The sequence below is a fragment of the Lynx rufus genome, unplaced genomic scaffold, assembly GCF_022079265.1.
Source record: "Lynx rufus isolate CCGP_SWC_20201006 ecotype Redwood Valley unplaced genomic scaffold, mLynRuf1.p SCAF_4, whole genome shotgun sequence".
Classification (NCBI taxonomy): domain Eukaryota; kingdom Metazoa; phylum Chordata; class Mammalia; order Carnivora; family Felidae; genus Lynx; species Lynx rufus.
This window is the reverse complement of record NW_025814856.1, coordinates 39,583,921-39,603,856: the sequence shown is the minus strand read 5'-3', so window position 1 is coordinate 39,603,856 and position 19,936 is coordinate 39,583,921. Positions and strand designations below refer to the sequence as shown.

Here is a 19,936-nt window from a genome sequence, read left to right as displayed (position 1 = left end):
TTCTTAATCATAAAGCCATGAGGAGCTTAATTGATTTGAAACTAACCATGCCCTGAAGTGTGTACATGTCAAATTGATTCAGATTGATCCAGTGAGTTTAAATAAAGCTTAGGCCAGAGAACATGATGGCACCTGATGGAAATTTTCCTGAAGTGCTTAACTTGGGTGACTCAATTACACTGCCATCTCAGCACAGTAAATTATTGGAGAGGTATTTTTTTGGCATTTACCACAGACTGAAAAGATAGGACAGTTAAAAAAAATCTCAGGAAAAGTTAGACAAGTGTAAAATGTTCTATTCATAGTTCCTCCTTCTGGAGGCTCACATTTTGAGGGCATGGTGATTTGAAATAAATTTAAAATATATGTATATATTTACATGTTTTGTTTCAAAGCCTGATAGTCAACATCACCATGTTAAATTGAAAAGGGTTGGAAATTAAGGGCTGATACTAGAAGCACTCGCAAAACACAGAAGTCATTTGGAATGAGTTTGCTTTTTTGAAACTGTTCCTTAAGGAATGATCAATACCAGCGCTTTTCCGAAGAAAACTTTCTGTGAGCAATGAACTCACAGGAGACATCCTCAGTTTTCCAGAACAAGGTGAGTTCCATTTTGCATCTCCTCCAAATGATAGGTCATTTTCGTTCTAAGAGGCCCTGAATGACACCCCTTCTGTCCAGAGACTACATTATTTTACCTGCCTCCCAGAACTCCTCACAAACGTGTGAAACCCTTTCTGGGCTTTGGAAAATATCAAATGTAATTTCCCAGTAGATCCTGTAAACCAAAGGAAACTGATTCATGAGCACAGAGGAGAGGAGCTTGACTTCAGGAAAGATGTGGTTCCCAGGGCTCAGGGCTCCCTGATGTCCCAGCAGTGAACAGTCACACTGAATTTTTCCGTAACTGATTTCTCCAAAAGCAGTTTCCTTTGCAAGCAGTTCTGATGGTTCCTGACTTGGTTTCCTATATCTCCTTCTACTTCTTGCAAAGCCTGTCATTTGGTTTTACTCTGTCTTTTCGAGAGTCTTTGATGAAATGCTTCTTGGACTTGACCATCTGTAGACAGTATCTTATGCCCCAGGCTCACTGCCAGTATTCTCCTCAGCAGGGACCCTGCTGGCTCACATGCTGGACCATGCTTCCTGCTTCCTGCGCCTTGGGGGACAGAATCCCTGTCTGCTCTAGTCACCCCTGGGTGCCCAGGGCTGAGCATGGCATTTGATAGTGCTTGCTCAGTATGAACTTCTTATTTTTTCCTACAAAGTGCACAACCCTAGGTGGTGCCTTGAAAGATGTTTACTCCACAGTCACCATCCCTAATCAAGACAGTGAACACTTCCAGTCACCATAGATGGCTTCCCCATGCCCTTTCTCTCATAGTCCTAACCCTACTTATTCTAGAATTAACCAGCATTCTTTTATCATTGAACACTGATGTTGCCTGTTCTTACCTTCATCTATGGAAGTGTATGATGTTGTGGCCATGAAAATGCATCCCGTAGATCTTTGACTGTGGAGCCTGACCTACAGCTGACTCTGCTGGGCTCTGAAATATGTCATCTCATATCTGGGAGAACACTCTTCCCACTGGCTCCCACTACCTTTAACTGGATGTGGCAGGAACTCTCATGCAGGGTATTTCCTGGGAGATAGCGAACCATCTGACTGGCAGTTTTGGCTCAAGGACTCCCCATTAGCCTTGCCGAGCTTCCTTGGAAATATACACCGTGGTCTAGGGAACTACACAGTCCCTTCCTTCCCTTCTTCCTTCCCTCTCTCCTTGCCCTCATAGGGAGCAGACCCGCACCACAGCCTGCTGGTTCCCAGTCTTTCCCAGTGACCTCCATTTTCCCTCAGAGATGTTTGCCTTAATCACCTCTTAGACATTGAATCTTGGCATATCCTTGAAGGGCACAGACTAACACAACTGTCCATCTCCTCTGCAGGCCTCTTTTGCTCACCAGTAGGCCTCTGATCCTTCATGTTGCCTGTGGCAACAATTCGTTTTTTTCTTGCTCTGTAGTACTCCATTGCGCAAGGATGCCAGCAAATCATTTGGCTGTCCTAGCCATGGTGGGCATTTGGATTGCCACCTGCTTTGGGCTATTATGAGTAAAGCTGTTATAAACATACTTGGAGTTATCCTTTGGTGGACATGTGCATTCATTTCTCTTCGATGTGTACTTAGTTGTGGGATTGCTGGGGCATCAGATACCTGAGAACAGTTTTCCAAAGTGGTTCTACCAATTTACTTTTCCATGCTCACAAAGTGTTTATTGAATGAATGAGGTCAGGCCAGAAGGGTCTTTTTAGAATGTGACGTTATCTCAGCTGCTGACACACACACAGAGCTTTCCACGGTGCCCCATTGTTAGGGATAATGTCCAAATTCTAAACTTACGAGCTGTAAAATGCCCTGCATGTGTAGCCCTCACCCTTGTGTGATTCTCCAGTGTCATTCTCACCACAGCCAGCACCCAAAACTCAGCACCCAGCACCAATAACATATACTTCACTTACATGGTATCTGTTATCTTCAGATATGCCCTAGTCTTTCTCTCCGCCAGGTTTTTGCACATGCTGGACTCTCTGCCTTGAACACCTCATCTTTTTTTGTCATTATTTTCCCACTTTGCCTAGGGGATTCATTAGAAATGCTTTTGAGGGGCGCCTGGATGGGTTGGTTGGTTAGGCGTCCAACTTCAGCTCAGGTCATGATCTCACAGTCCGTGAGTTCGAGCCCCGCGTCAGGCTCTGTGCTGACCTCTCAGAGCCTGGAGCCTGCTTCCGATTCTGTGTCTCCCTCTCTCTCTGCCCCTCCCCTGTTCATGCTCTGTCTCTCTCTGTCTCAAAAATAAATAAACATTAAAAAAAATTAAAAAAAAGAAATGCTTTTGATCGCAAGTCATGAAAAAAATAGGACTTAGAGGGGTTCAAATAGTGGTTTGTTTTTTTTTTTTTCCACATAACAGGAAATGTAGAGGTAGGCAGAATTGCTTCAGCAGCACAATGATGACAGGGCTGGTTCTGTGCCATTTCCTTGCCTTTTGTCTACACCCTGATGCCTCATGGTCATAAGGTGGCTACTGCAGCTCCAGCCATTATACCAGCATTCAAGGCAGGAAGAATGGGAAAGGGCTAAGCCTGCCCTTTCTGTCTTGGTCACGAGGAAAGTAAAACTTTTTTCCAGGAAATCCTCCCACAGACTTCTGTTGGAATTATAATGGCTGAAATTGGTCATGTGGACCCCTCTGACTTCAAGGGAGGCTAGGAAACTATTAGCTCTTCAAGCTTCCATCAAGGAACACAAAAGGAGAAAGGGTTTGGAAATGGCTACTGAGTGAACCTACCTACGGTGTGTTCCTCACTAAGCCAACTGGTCTCAACCCAGTCGTCCCTTGGAAGCCTTCCTTGACACTCCCCACCACCACCTTCTTAGGACTAATTTAGATATTTCCCCCAACATAGTGATCTCTTGCGTTTTCTCCAATCTTAGAATTTATTTACCTCACCTCACCTTGAGGTATGTGTTAAATCAAGTCCTTCAAGAAAAAAAACATGAAATGACATATAAGCATGATAAAATATATACATGGATCCCACCTGAACCATCACCTCAGCCAGAGTTTTGTCTGTTTTATCAAGAGTGTGTGTGGGGCGCCTGGGTGGCGCAGTCGGTTAAGCGTCCGACTTCAGCCAGGTCATGATCTCGCGGTCCGGGAGTTCGAGCCCCGCGTCAGGCTCTGGGCTGACGGCTCAGAGCCTGGAGCCTGTTTCCGATTCTGTGTCTCCCTCTCTCTCTGCCCCTCCCCCATTCATGCTCTGTCTCTCTCTGTCCCAAAAATAAAATAAACGTTGAAAAAAAAAATTAAAAAAAAAAAAAAAAAAAGAGTGTGTGCACAAAACCCACATGGCTTCTTGGGGGGAAACCCCCAGTGCTTTCTTCCCACTGGATAAACTCCGGGCAAATTGTTGTTGAACTTGTGGCCCAACATTTCTACCCATTAAATACCCATCAATCCAGACCGGATACTTCCAGCCTTTTTGTTTATTGCTATTTGAAAGCTTTAAAATCCCCCTTTTTAGGGGCAGTCTAGATTAGCAGGTTAAGGCCTTGGACTCTGGACTCAGAGTGTTGGAGTTCAGATCCTGACTCTGTGTTACCAAATATATGGCCATGGGCTGGTCACTCAACCCCCTGGGCCTCAGTCGCTTCATCTGTAAAATGAGGGTAATAACAGCACTTACCTCCCAGGGCTGCCAGGAGGATTGGATGGGCTAATCCTGGAACCGCTGTCCCGTGACAAGCACTCGGTCTGGAGGGGCTGCCCTTATTCCCTCTGAGCTGTCTTTCCATCTCCTTTCCCCACCCGCCCCTCTCTCCTCTCTCCTTTAAACCCAGTTAGTGAAATGCCTAATGCAATCACTGCCTAAATCAGTGACTATTACATTTCCTTGGAGGAATTTACAGTCAGGTGGGAGAGCTCAAACAGGCGGCCAAGGAACTAGAACACAGTAGCCGACATGAATTGCATGCTTGCTGTGTGCCCTGCATATATTAGCTCGTGGCTTGCTCACACCGGGTCATTTTATTTTTCCTCTGATGAGGAAGCTGAGTCTCTCGGAGTGGTTTGTAAATTAGAGTGTCCCGGCAGGGGAATAAATGCAGGTGTGTCTCATCATTTAAAAGCAAGGTACCTAATCATCATGCTAGGCTGAGTTTATGACGCAGAATGGGCCGGGCAGCCCCAGGGAGGCACCAGGTTTCCTGGAGTTCAGAGGTGGGAGAGGTCCCAACCAATTTGGGAGCTTCCAAAAGGATCCATGGACACATGGGGCATAGCACAGAGGGCGGGGGATTTATTTTTGGCAGTTGCTGGGAGGAAAGGTGGGAACTGCAAGAAAGGTTTTTTTAGATGAATGGAAAAACAAAAGCAAAGATACAGATTCCAAAAGTGCAGGCTATTTGGAGGGAAATAATGGTTAGGAGTACAGGCTCTGGCATTGGCAGAACCTTGGTTCAAATCCCAGCTCCACCAGTTACCTGCTGTGTGACCTTAGTTAAGCTGCTTCACCTCTCTGCCTCAGTCTCCTCTGTAAAATGAAAACAGTGAGAGCACGTCCCTTGAAGTGGGTGGGGAGGATGAAATGAGTACTATGTAAATGGTCAGTCAGTGTTCCCTGTGACCCGTGCATCATACAGGCTGGTCGTCAGCCGTGTCACCTGCTTTCAGGAGATTAGGATAAGCACAGAGGAAACTGCTTTTGAGGTTTCTCTGTGATTTAAGTCAAAATGTTGGAAGTGCTTGTTCCTCGTGACTTCCTCTCCCAGCAAATGACAGTGTGAATCATGCTGTATGCAGTCTCTTAGTCTGTCCTCTGCAACTTGCCCAGATCAGCAAAATGCAGATAGAAATACAACCATTAAAAAAAAAAAAAAATGAATGGCATTCCTCTAAGTACCCGATTACAAATATTTGGCTTCAGCAGATTATTTTAGACTCTTTCCTCTGAGAAAGAGGTAGAGGCTGCTTTCTGGGAGAAATTGTACAAACTTAACGTCTAGCCACTACTCTTTGCCAGTCACTGACAAGACCCCAAAGTCAGCCCCTGTGGGGGAGGGAATATCAGAAGAAAAGAAACAGGAGTGTTTAAAAAAAAAAAAAACTTTTATATTTCCTTCTCTTCTCTTTTGAGTCAGCTGGCATGTGGTCAACAAACTGCTTTGAACGACCTGCTACATCTCAGACCATCCTTCATGAACTAGCTTTGTGTTCATAAAAATCAATGCTGAATCTTGCAGTCATCCTACCCTTCCCCTGCTCCCGCCCCCCTTTCCCCCTAGGAGATCTGAGGAGAATCTAATCCATATGGTTTTGATTCCCTCACTCATCAAAACGCAGTTTTCCAAGAGCCATTTGATCTCCAAGATGTTATGTGAGTGTCTTTTTGTATTTTATTTTTTTCCCTTAGAAAAGAAAAGGCGACGGATTGCCAAAAGAAAATGAACTCCAAACCCCCGGGGTCTGAACTAGGTTCAAGCATTAGTTCCAGGGGAGCCAGTGGGGATGTTGCTTCGTCAGAGGATTCGAATATCCTCTTCAGACGCCAGGTGAATCCAGGCAAAGTGTTTTCGTGTGTGTGCATGTGTGCACATGCACACTGCCCACTCTTCTAATAAATGAATAATAACACCATGTATTAAGTAGTTCCCGAGTGCCAGGTACTGTGCTAAGTGGCTTATGAGAATTTTCTAATGGAGTCTTGATAGTCTTGATAGCTCCCTCTCTGCCTCCTGCCCCCTCTCCTTTCCTTTCTTCTTTTATTTATCAAATACTTATTGAGCACTTATTATGTGCCAGGCTCTATTATAGGGCCCAGAGACACAGTAGTGAATAAGACAAAGGATATCCCTGCGTTTGTGGAGTATACGTTCTAGTTCCTGCGCCGTTAAGCAAACACATAGTTTCAAGTAGTATCAGTGTTGTGGAGAAAATGAAACAGATGGAGGTGGTAGAGTGACTCTAGGCCTGTTTTATTTGCATGGGTGGTCAGGGAAGCCCTCACTGAGCTGAGAGCTGAAGGACACCAAGGATCAGGATGCAAAGATACAGAGGGAAGAACGAGGGCTAAGTCTCAAAGTGGGAACACACCTGGCACATCCAGGGAGACTGAGGGCCAGTACACTGGAGCTCTAGAAGGCACGAGGCAGAAAGTGGAGTTGAGTGGAAGCTGGGCCAGGCACAGAGGGCTTCACGGGCCACAGTGGAAGCAGAGGCCAGGCCTCGATCCTGCGTTACACCATCGCTCTGAAGAGGGTAACAAGGTTGGAAGGGCTAAGACAAGGCAAAGGAAGCGGGGAAGCTATGGCAGACCTCAGGGTGTGGGTCTCCAAATGCAGGAACCAACACACAACTGTTTGCCGTAGGGCCCGCTGTACTGCCTCCACCGGTCACTGCTGGTGCCTCAGGAATTGGATACCGAGAGTCCTTGTCACAGTTAATGGTGGCTCAGACCTACGTGCCAGGGGGAAGTGGGAGAGATGTGGTTGGATTCTGGAAGTATTTCACTGTGGAGCTTGCCGGTGGATTGCACATGCGGGAGAATGAGGGAGGAATCAGGGACAGCAGGGAGGTTAAGTCTTGAGTCACCTGGGAAGCTCAGGGGGTAGTCATCCCCATTTTACAGGTGAGAAAATGGAGGCCCAGAGTGTCAAATCACCTGACAGCTCCCTGTGTAAGGGGCAGAGTTAAGAGTCAAGGCCAGGCTTTCTATCTCTTTGAATTGATCTCTCAGTTGCCCCCTCACATCTCATTGGTATACCCTTGGACCATGCTGGGCATTTGCGTTCAAGGGAACAAACTTAGCACAAATTTCTCGAGACATCACTGTGGCTTCTTATCCCTTTGGGGTATGCTTTTCCCTAGCTGATGATAATACTTTCTCACGAGAATCCATAAACAATGCACTTTGTCTTTATTTCAGGAGTTTTCTATTTTAAAACGAGCAGAATAAGCATATGATTGCTTTATTCTTTACTGATTTAATTTTATTTTCAACAATTTGTTTGTCCCTGCTGTATACTCGATAGGAGTTTACTAAATGCTATTAATTAACTAAATGCCCAAATGAGTGCTGCTGCTTTATTTAATGGTCAAGGCTGTAGAAACCTTCCATTCATTCATTCACCCATCCATCCATCCTTCCATCCATTCATCCATCCACCTATGCTTCCGTCCACCCACTTGTCCATCTGTCCATCCATCCATCCAACATTTCTGAATACCATTCTACATGTTACACATCATTTTAGGGACTCAGAATGAATAAAACAAATCTCTGCTTTCAAACAGCTTCTAATCTGGTTAGGTGTGAGGGTGTGTATGTGTATGAATGTAAAATATGAGGGACTGGGGTGTAAATAAATAATCTTGATACATGAAAAAAACACTGTAATTAAGATAATGTATGTATGAAGTACTGTGAGTTCATAGAAAAGGAAAATTTGGGGGGAAGGCCGTTGGGGAGGTTTAGATTTCATTAGAGATGGCTGAACTTCATGGAGAAGGCAACATTCCAACGCAGACTGAGGACAAGGAAAGGAATTCTCCAGGAATTGAGTGGAACACTCAAGGTGATTGTATTGGGCATATATTTACTTTTGCAGCCCTTCCCCAAGTTAGGAAAAAGCCTGGAGTAGGAGGGAACTGCCAGGGAGGTGGAGAGAGCAGTTTACATACACGTTCCCCAATCCCTTTGTTCATCTTTCTGGCAATGGTATTGATGAATGTGATAGACAGGGGCTGTTTTCCCCTATGTTCTTCCCCACTCTTTGAGCAGCAGCCCTGATACTTCTATGGGATCTTCTTTTGCCAAGCTCCAGTTCACGTATTGTAGGAGGCTGATTGGAATACTACATTCTTTTGGTCATAGTGACCATACAATCCTTGTCATGCCAGTTAGAACCTGAGAGACTCAATTCTAGGATTTTCATTAGAATTACTGATCAAGTGGAATTGTGCTTTTCTGCTGGATTTGATATTGGAAGGGTGTGGTCCAAGTTGCTGCTGGCGGTTACTTTGCAACCACATGAAGCTTAGAATGGGGCCTACCCCAAGGAGCAGAGTCAGGACAGAGAGGGTAGCTGGTTCCTCATGACATCCTCTGGGCCCCAAATCAATCGATACCTGAAGCCAGCCTTATCATAGGTCATGAACTAATATATTTTCTTTTTAGCTTTAGCCACTTTGAGTTGGATTTCTTCTAGTTTGTACCCACAGAATTCCAACTAATCCCATGGCCAGTAGTACTTGGAGAGCCATGGCTCCAGGGAAGGCTTTGGTCTTTCCCACCAAAAAGTTTTGGGATGCAAAGAAGGGATGAAAAAAGGAATTTTAGGCATGATGGCTGGGAGTGCATTCAGAAGGGCAGAATATGGTCGCCCCAGATTTTAGATTATCTGTGCTATTCTCGCTAATGTCAACCACTTCAGTGTCCCTGAATGGAAGGATTTACTGCAGTGGTACATTTCAGTAGAAAGAGTTTTTGAATTTCAGCACACATTTTTGTTGCTGATGGTGGGGACTTTTATATGTGTATACACACACACACACACACATATATACACACACACATATATATATTTATACACACACACATATACACACACATACATATATTTATACACACACGCACATATATATAAAACTATAGTACAATGTCAATACCAGGAAACTGACAAGAGAACAATGTGTGTGTCTAGTTCTAAGCCATTTTATCATGTGCAGATTCCTGTAACTGCCACTGCAATCAACATAGAAAACTGTTCCAATAGAATACTCTCCCTGGGGTGCCTGGGTGTCTCAGTCAGTTAAACGTATGACTCTTGATTTCAGCTCAGGTCATGATCTCACGGTTCATGAGTTCGAGCCCCACATTGGGCTCCACACTAACAGCAGTGTGGAGCCTGCTTGGTATTCTGTCTCTCTCCTTCTCTGTCTGCCCCTCCTGCATGCTGTCTGTCTCAAAAGAAAGTAACTAAAAAATAAAGAGAATGATTTCCCTTGTGCTCCATTTTTAGTCACACACTCGCCCTTTGTGCCATCCCTAAACTCTAGCAACCCTTAATCTATCCTCATCTCTATAATTTCATCCTTTCAATAATGTTATATAAGTAAGAGTATATAGTATATGCCCTTTGGAGACTGTCTCTTCTCACTTAGCACAGTGCCCTTGAGATCCATCCAAATTGTTCATGTGTCAATAGTTTGTTCTGTTTTGTTGCTGAATAGTATTCCAAGGTATGGATATAACACAATTTGTTTTACCACTCGCCTACTAAGGGTGATTTTAGTTGTTTCCAGTTTTTGGCTATTAGGATTAAAGCTGCTATGATTATGAATGGAGCTGCTACAGGCTTTTCTGTGGACATTATTTTTATTTCTCTGAGATCAATCACCAAGGGTACAATGGCTGGGTTGTATGGTAGTTGCACATTTAATTTTGGAAGAAACTGCCAAACTTTTCCAGAGTGTCTCTGCTATTTTATATTCCCACCAACTCTGTATACATGTTCCAGTTTCTCTGCATCCTTGCCAACAACTGGTGTCATCACTCTTTTCTGTTTTAGCCGTTCTGATAGGTGTGTAGTGATGTCTTATTGTGGTCTTAATTTTCATTTCCCTAATGGCTAGTTATATTGAACATCCTTTCTTGTGTTTATTTGCCATCCATATATCTTCTTCAGTGAAACGTCTCTTCATGTCCTTGGCCCATTTTTTTAATTGACTTGTTTATTCTTTTACTGTTGACTTTTGAAAATTCTTTAATATATTCCAGATAGGAGTTTTTGTCTGAAATGTGGCTTATATTTCCCTGTAGGCTGTGGTTTGTCTTTTTCATCCTCTTCATGAGGTCTTTCCCAGACTGAAAGTTTTAAATTTTGCAAAGCCCAATGTATTGATTTTTTTTTCTTTTATGAATTGTGCTTTTCATCTCAAGTCTACAATCTCTTCACCAAGCTCTTGGTCCTGAAGATTTTCTCCTATGTTTTCTCCTGATAGATTTAGAGTTTTATGTTTCACGTGATGCATTTGAGTTCATTTTTATATAAAGTGTGAGGTACAGATCAAGGTAAGACAATTTTTTTTTCTTTTGCCTGTTGATATGCAGTTACCCCAGCACCATTTGTAAGGACTTTTTTCTTCACTGAATTGCGTTGGCACCTGTGTAAAAAATCTGTTGGCCATACCTGTAATGGTCTATTTCTGGATTCTCTATTTTGTTCCATTGATCTATGGGTCTATCCCTCCAACAAAGCACATAGTATTGATTGCTATGGCTATATAATGAGCCATAAAAGCAGAGTGATTCCTCCCACTGTAGTCTTTGTACAAATTGATTTAGCCTTGCAGTTTCTTTACCTTTCCATATCAATTTTAAAATAAGCTTTCCTTTATCTATAAAAAGTCTTACTATGATTTTGATAGGGGTGCCTTAACTCTGTGTATTATTTTGGAAAGAATTGATATTTCTGCTATGCTGAGTCTTCCCATCTATGAACATGGTATGTCTCTCCATTTAGATGTTCTTCTATTTCTTTCCTTAGTGTTTCATAGTTTTCAGGATAAAAGTTCTGTTAGGTTAAATTTATACCTAAGTATGCAATTGGTTTTTTTTTTTTTTTGAGTGGTTTAAAATTATATTGCATTAAAAAAATTTTTTTAATGTTTATTTATTTTTGAGACAGAGAGAGACAGAGCATGAATGGGGGAGGGTCAGAGAGAGAGGGAGACACAGAATCTGAAGCAGGCTCCAGGCTCTGAGCTGTCAGCACAGTGCCCAACGCGGGGCTTGAAATCACGGACCGCGAGATCATGACCTGAGCCGAAGTCGGACGCCCAACCGACTGAGCCACCCAGGCGCCCCTCTCCCACTCCCCTTTTTTTTTTTTCAACGTTTATTTATTTTTGGGACAGAGAGAGACAGAGCATGAACGGGGGAGAGGCAGAGAGAGAGGGAGAAACAGAATCTGAAACAGGCTCCAGGCTCTGAGCTGTCAGCACAGAGCCCGACGCAGGGCTCGAACTCACGGACCGTGAGATCATGACCTGAGCCGAAGTCGGACGCTTAACCGACTGAGCCACCCAGGCACCCCAAAATTATATTGCATTTTAAATTTTGGTTTACATGTGTTCATTGCTAGTATATAGAAATACATTTGATTTTGTATGTGTATCTTCTATCCTGCAAAGTTGTTGAACTCATTTACTAGTTGTAGGAGATTTTTGTAGATTCCTTAGGATTTTCTACATAGACCATCATATCATCTGAAAATAAGGACAGTTTTATTTCTTCCTTTTTGATCTGAAAGTGGAGGCTTTTTGTAGTTTTCTTTTATAAGTCAAAAGTAATGGTTTAAGTAATCAGTGGATTAAATACTGTTTTGATTTCAGAAGATCCTAGAGGTCATCTGATTTAATTAACTTCATTAAGCCTCTGCTTCTTCAAAGTAAAAGATAGGTAATCAGAGTATACATCTCATAAGGGTGTGGGATGTTAAGCTCTGATGTGGACCTATGTACATTTCAATAGAAATATCTTATTTGGAGTAGCTTCAGTAATAGGAGGTTGCTGTATCATTCTAAAGAATCTGAGTTGTACATCTTTACAAAATTATATGTTTTCAAATGTATAAATTGTTAAATATCTCCCTCTCTCGGTCTCTGTTTCCTCATCTGTAAAATGGAGGCAATAATCGTGTCTACCTCATATAGTATTTGCTGAAGATGAAAAGAATAAGGCCATGGTCCCTCAAGATTCACACTCCACCCTTCTCCATCCTGCTGTATCTGGGAGGGTGACCTGAATGGTCAGGGTGACCTTGCTTTCAGGTTTCTGAAAGGTTTCAGCCTATGAGAAATTTGAGGTTGGAGCAGGAGGGGAGTGAGGTCAGATTCATTTCTGTAGGGTCACTGTGAGCTGGGTATGTCCTCACATCAAAGACCCTGATTTTGCCTGGTTGCCTTCTCTGTGGGATCTGGTACCTGCTCTGTGTCCTTATGGCTTTAGGCTGGGGGAGGGGGGTTGACAGCCCCAATGTTACTGACCCACAGGTGCTACACTCTCTCTGTGGTTTCTCTACATCTAGCCCACACCTTTGCAAATGGTCTCTCTATTGAGTTCTCAAAATTCCCAGTTTGAGCATACTCTGCTTCTGCTGGCCCTGACTGACCTCAATCCAAGGCAAGACCAAGGATAGAGCCTGGCACGCACCAAGTACTCCATATGGTCTCCTGCTGTAGTTTTGGTCACCTATGAAGCAAAGAAGGCAACACAAGATGGATGTGTGATTTGACCATTGATTTCATTATTTGAGTTCTTCTTTCCTTAATCGGATGATGTGGTTTTACTTTCATGAATTAGTAGTGGCTTTGATGAATGACAGGCCCTCCCATCTAAGTGCTGCTAGGAAAAATGGTTATGGACACAATCTCCAATCCCCTATCATCACACTGAACTTTCAGTTATCCAGGATCCTGACTTCCTTTATTATAACCTCGGAACTCTTAACTATAATCCAGGAAGTTTCCTACTTATACTAATCTAGCTTAAAAAAAAAAACAACTGTAATTAAAGTTTCTGATAGGACCCACGTGTGTTAAGAATTGATGTCTATATATGTTATGAACTGATGTCCAAGAAATTCATAACTCCCAATGTGGTGGTATTGGACATGAGGTCTTTGGAAGGTAATTAGTTTTAGATGAAGTCATGAGAGTGGGGACCTCATGAGGGGACTGCTGTCCTCATAAGAAGAGGAATAGCGACCAGAACTCTCTCCTCTCTACCATGTGAGGCAATAGCAGGAACGTAGCCATCTGCAAGCCAGGAAGAAGGCTTTCCCCAGAAAGCAAATTGGTGAGCACCTTGACCTTGAAATTTCCAGGCACCAGCACTGTAAGAAATTAATGCCTGTTGTATAAACCACCCAATCCAATATCTTGTTATAGCAGCCTGCACTGACCAAGACGATGTAAGCATTTCCTATGTGGAATCACAGTGTGAACTCTTCTGCTCTGAGAGTTCACTGTGGGTGAGGCACCGGGCTCATTCCTCTATGCGAATGGCTTCATTCAGTAAGCACAGTAACACAGCTACTTGTATTAGGGATTGCCTTCAGTTTCCAGTGAGAGACCAGAAATAACAGTTATTTTAAAAGATACAAATTTTTCTCACAAAAGAAGCCTGTAGCTTGGCAGCCATGGAGTTAATAGTACTCCGTGATCATCAGAGTCTCAAGCTTCTTCAGTTTTTCTTCAGGGGTTTCATCTTCATACCTCATGGTCCAGTATGGCTGCTGTAGCTACTGCCATTATGTCTATATTCCTGACAATGAGGAAAAGGAGGAAAGCCAGCAGATTTCTTTTTTTTTTATTGTTGAACTTGTTCTACATCATTTTTTTTTATATATGAAATTTATTGTCAAATTGGTTTTCATACAACACCCAGTGCTCATCCCAAAAGGTGCCCTCCTCAATACCCATCACCCACCCTCTCCTCCCTCCCACCCCCCATCAACCCTCAGTTTGTTCTCAGTTTTTAACAGTCTCTTATGCTTTGGCTCTCTCCCACTCTAACCTCTTTTTTTTTTTTTTCCTTCCCCTCCCCCATGGGTTCCTGTTAAGTTTCTCAGGATCCACATAAGAGTGAAACCATATGGTATCTGTCTTTCTCTGCATGGCTTATTTCACTGAGCATCACACTCTCCAGTTCCATCCACGTTGCTACAAAAGGCCATATTTCATTTTTTCTCATTGCCACGTAGTATTCCATTGTGTATATAAACCACAATTTCTTTATCCATTCATCAGTTGATGGACATTTAGGCTCTTTCCATAATTTGGCTATTGTTGAGAGTAAGCCAGCAGATTTCTTAAAGTGCCATCTTGCTATGTGAACATGCTTACGGCCAGTACATTCCCAGAAATTCTACTCAACAACTTCCCTTTACATTTCTGGGGCCAGAACTAGCTACATGGTCATACCCAGCTACAAGGGAAGCTGGTCAAAATAGTCTTTTAGCTGGACTCACTCTGGCCTTCAGTAATGCTAAGACTCTGTTACTCAGAAAGAAAGGGAGAATGAATATGAGATAGGCAGTCTCTGCTTTGGTATTGCCATTGCTGTCATTTTACCAAAGAGAAACCTGAGGTCTGAGAGGCAGGCATCTTGCCCAAGACTACACCAATGATAAGACAGAGCCAGAACTTAGGCAGAGGTCTGCCTGGCTCCGCAGCCCACGTTCTTTACCTCTACATGCTAATGGTAAAGTTTGCCTGAGGAGAAAGGCTGGAGCCTAAGTAGGCCGCCCTGTGTGTGCTCAGATGTCTCCACTTCTCTTGTATGGACACCTGCTGAATGGGTCCAGAGTTATAAATGATTCTGGCTTATGTCCAAAACTGACTCACAGAAGGTTTCCCAAAGGGAGCCCTTATGTAAATGGAGAACTGTCTTAACTTGTTTGCCTGTCTCTCCTTCCTGGTAGACTGTAGGCTTTGAGGGGGCCTATCTTATTCACAGTTGTATGTCCAGTAGCCAAAACAGTGCCTCGCATGCCTCAGGGACCCAATAAGCATGTGCTGAATAAATGAAGAGAGCGAGTGAGTGAACTAATGAACTTGTATATAACTAACAAGCTTGAAAGCAAGTCAACTTGTTTTTCCTGTATGGTATTTACCACCAGCTGACCAATTGTGTTGAATCCACCCCTGTAAGAGGTAAAATCTCCTCAAGAAAACCACCCATTGTCAACCGTCAGGCCCAAGAGTGTCGATCTGTGAGGATTAGCATGTGTGGCCCCCATGAGACCTTTTTTTTTTTTTTCTGGCAGATTTCTGAATATCTTTTTTTTTTTTTTCCTGATTGGCCTATAAAGTTCACTAAGGAATTATGCTAATGCTGGTATCTCTCCAACCACATCCTACTGAGGATTGAATCTATTTTTCAAAGACAAAACTGAGTTTTAATTTAGTGTCCCCATGACATTTTCCCTTTTAAGCACATGAAGGATGCTTTGCAAAGGGAGAGGTCTTGGGAAATCTTTCACGGATGGCTACACTTCACGCCTGGGTGGAGTAACCCTCAGCACGCCAGCTTTCAATTAGAAGTAAATAAATGGAGACAGCTTTGCAGTGTGCCCGGCAGTCTGAAAGATCAACCCGGGGCCTTGGGCCTGGATTTCTCCTACTGTGGCTGAAAATTTTCATTTACATTTCTTTGGCGTTTTCTGAGCAACTTTAATTTGCTAGGTTTAACCTTTAAGACTTTCTCTCCCTCTCTTTGCCACTTATTCCCCCGCCCCAGGCTTTGAGAATGCCATGAGCCTGGAGGCACCTGTGGTGAACAGGGACATTCCCTTTCTCCACACAGGTGGGTTCTGAACAGAATTCTCTAGATGGAAGTTTAGCCCCTTGGAGCCAAGTAATAGAGTCTTCTTTCTTCCCCCTCTGTAATTGTAACTCTGTTTGAAGTTAGGGCAGATGGGTCTCCTGTGCCTACCACATTCTGAAGTGTAAGTGGATTGCTAAATGTAGGGCCTGCTCTGGGGAGGGACTCCTTGCTGTGCATTTCCCTGCATTTTGAGACCTGGGAGGAAGGTCATGGCATCATGTTGAGATTTTTCTAAAGGGAACTGTATCAGTTAGTTGTTGCTGCATAACAAATCACTCCAAAATTTAGTAGCTTAAAATAAGACCATTTACTTAGCTCACAATTTTGTAGGTCAGCATTTTGGGCTGCCCTCAGCTGGTTAGTCCTCTGGTCTGGGCTGGGCTTGGCTGATCTCAGGCGGGAATGATCAGCTGGTGAGTTGGCTGATGATGGCCTTGCCTGGGATGACAGAGGCCATGTGGGCTCTCTCATTCAGCAGGCCAGTCTGAACTTGCTCACATGGTGGTAGAAGGATACCAAGAGCAAGTACAGCAGAGTGTGAAATCTCCTGAGGCCTTGACTCAGAATTGGCGTGACGTTACCCCCACAGAATTCTATGGCTGAAACCAAGTCTGGCTCCAACGCTAAGAGTGGAGAAATGGACTCTACCTCTTTTTTTTTTTTTTATTTTTTTTTAACGTTTTATTCATTTTTGAGACAGAGAGAGACAGAGCATGAACGGGGGAGGGGCAGAGAGAGAGGGAGACACAGAATCGGAAGCAGGCTCCAGGCTCTGAGCTGTCAGCACAGAGCCCGACGCGGGGCTCGAACTCACGGACCGTGAGATCATGACCTGAGCCGAAGTCGGACGCTCAACCAACTGAGCCACCCAGGCGCCCCTGGACTCTACCTCTTGATGGAAAGAGCTGCAAAGAATTTTGGCTGCTATTGCAATCTATGACAGGGAGTGGTTTTCAAAATGTGCTTTTCAGCGTTGGTGGTATAGTGGTTAGTATAGCCTTCCAAAATGTGCTTTTCGGGTTGTAGGCTTTCATGGAAGAGCCTCAGGAGCCAACATAAGGTCACGATTCAAGTTTGGGCTGCCCCTCCCACCTTCAACCAGGGTAACTCACTTTTATCTGCCAGTCATATTGGACTTCCAAGTAACATTTCACTTGAACAAAAGTTGTCATGGTGAAAAAGACATTTAAATACCAACTAGGTAGAAGTAACTGTCAGGATCTCTGCTGCATCCTTCTGCCCTCTATGACTCATAGAATTGCACTTCCTGCTTTCTGGTGAAAGAGAAGTCGTGCTGAGAAGGAGGAAGACTCTACCCTTGGCCATCCACTCATCATCCTTCCCACCTCCAGTCCTATGCCATCTCGGTTTAAAGAGTAGGTGGAAGACAGTAATACATAATACAAGAGTCTAGACCCTGAGGCCAGACTTTCAGGGTTCAAACCATAGCTTTCTTAGTTGCCCTGTAACCTTAGGAAAATTACTTACCCTCTCCAAGCACCTCACCACTTTCTTCATCTGTCAAACAGGAATGAGAATCACAGCACCTACATCACTGGATTGTTGTATGGGTTGAATCAGATAACATAATTTATATAGCATAAAAATTATTCAATACGTGATTATTATTACTATTATTTTTTATTATTATTTAGTCTCCAAACTCCCTTAAAGTTCCAAAAGATTATATGTCTGTGAGATTCTGGTTGGCAGTGTTTGTTTTTACTCTAATTGAGGATCCCAGTTCCCCATTGCTAGGTAATTTGGATTGGGATATTTTTTTCTAGGAAGGCATTACACAAAACAAAACAAACTTCTGCCTACTGACCTGCTACCAAATGGTAAAATTTAGCTGTTAGAGATTCACTCCTTTAGCTCAATAAATTAAGTGTTCTTATTCATTAATACTTAGTATGAATTGGTTGATTAGGTATTTTTCTTCTATGAATATCAAGCTGAAAATAGGCACTGAGAAAATGTGCACTTTGATGGTAAGTTTTCAAGAGGAGGGAAATAAAATGCATATGTGTGAGGAGGAGAAGGGGATAGGTGGGACTGGCCACTTGGGGAGTATAGGGGAATCAAGGAACAAGGAGGTTGGTGCCTGGATGAAGGAAGAGACCCTTTAGACTGATGGGAGAGGAGCGAAGTGGCACTGGGCCTGTTTTCCTGCTACATGTGGAGCTGAGGGTCTTTGCACGTGGAAGGATAATACATCCCCCAACCTCACCTCACCATGATCCTCAGATAATTCAAGCCCCACTAGGCTATGCAGGAATATTCAAAACCACCATGGCCACCATCCAAAAGGAAGGAACTCTATGCCCCTGGATGATGGAGAAGCTGGGATGTTCCCACACTCCTATGGGGCACGTGACACTGAACAGGTTGGCCCTGCCCAACAGGATCTGTCACAGTCACTTGGCTAGACCTTGGTAAACAGGCTCCAGCTTGCCAGGTTGGGCCCCAGACTGCAGGCCTGCTGAGAAATGTAGGGCAAGACGGGCCCCAGACTGAGTCTTCAGATTCTACACATAGACTGGGGGTACACAGAGTGGTGGTGCCTCATCTTGAGATGACAAGAAGTGGCCAGAAGAACAACTTGGACTAAGGGGTTGTGTGCCTGTCGAATCCAGAATTATCTGGCTTTCTTAGGTAACAGGTAGAGGTCTACCTGGCCATAAGCCAGCTGTCTAAATGGAAATATCCTACCCTTCTTTAAAACCGTATTTTTGTACCAAACATAAACTAGGGAGCCATGCTGGCCTTATTGGAGGGGGCTTTTATTTTTCAGAAGGATATGCCTTAGAATTCCTTTGCCTGGTAAATTCTCCTATAACTTTTAACAGTTGCACTTTTTCCTTTTCTGGGAACGTCTATCATTTTTGTTAAACAAGCAATCTGTGTGTCTTATGGAAAAAATCTGAGGAAGAGCAGATAAGTAAAAGTTTGATTTGCTGTGAAAAATTACTTGTAAATAATTACTATTACTTTCTCTCTGTCTCTTTCTCCATGGCTTTTTCTTGAGAGTGGCCTATTATTTGTTGACATAATCCCCTCTTGTTGGGCAGTTAGGAGTATGGTTTTTGCAGCCTTCCAGCACCTGCAAAATTCCCTATGGAATTAAGCTTCAGTGGCCTACAGTGCTTGCTGACTGATAACTCACCATTATTGTAGGCACTGCCTACCCTGCCCGTCTCATTTCTCCACTTCCCTGCTCTTTTCACTTTTACTTCTCAATAAACTACTCACACTTAAATCCTTGTGTCAGGGGCTGCTTCTCAGGGAACCCTCACCAGTGCCATGATTCACTTGCTGTGGGTTTATAATATGCCTCCCTTTTCGAATGTTGGACTCGCATACTACTTTTCAAGAACAGGTCTCTTGTCTGACGTGGGCTAGCCAGTGTTCAGGCTCCGCGGATTCTCTGGGGCCAGTTCGGCTATGCCTCCTGGGTTTGCCAGCTCACCTTTTGGCCTCCAAGTTTTTCATTATTTTGCTGCTCAATTTATGTGAGACTTCCACCATGGCCAACTTGCCACTGATGGCTGATCTTTATTTTTCCTCTTGTCATTTTGTCCCTGAGTTAATCCTCTCTTACAATTCTTCAGTCTCCTCTCTGGGCTTCTCTTACCAGTAAATTTTTTCCAGCCTGTGCTCCTCAGCCTTAGCCTGGAAGGAGGAGGCCCTGTCTGAGCCATGATGTAGGTGAAGAATTTGGGGATTCTCCTTACCCTGCTCCGAGAGCCCTGCCTTTTCTTATCATTCTCCCTGGAAAGAATGTTTTGTTACTGTGCTGTCCTCTGAGATGATGTCTCATCGAAGCAGAGAGTTTGGGGTTCTTTTTTTTTTTTCTCAAAGCATTGCTCATATTCTTTAATTTTGGTCAAAGGATGGATGCTTTCCCTTCCATCTCCCCATGCTTGCCATTTTGATGGTCCAGAGTCTCAGAACCCTGCCCAACTGTGCGAAGTAGAA

General features: G+C 43.6%; 1 long non-coding RNA gene across 23 annotated transcripts in view; it reads left to right on the top strand.

The window, feature by feature from the left end:
- The window catches only part of LOC124524294 (uncharacterized), a 232,621-nt gene that overhangs the window by 74,310 nt on the left and 138,375 nt on the right, over nucleotides 1–19,936 (top strand). The window contains exon 9 of one of the 23 annotated variants that reach the window (XR_006965207.1): nucleotides 11,485–11,510. The exons of the other annotated variants lie outside the window; for them this stretch is intronic. This is a non-coding gene — a long non-coding RNA (uncharacterized LOC124524294). Of the gene's footprint in view, nucleotides 1–11,484; nucleotides 11,511–19,936 lie in introns of those variants that run through there. 23 annotated transcript variants of the gene reach the window in all.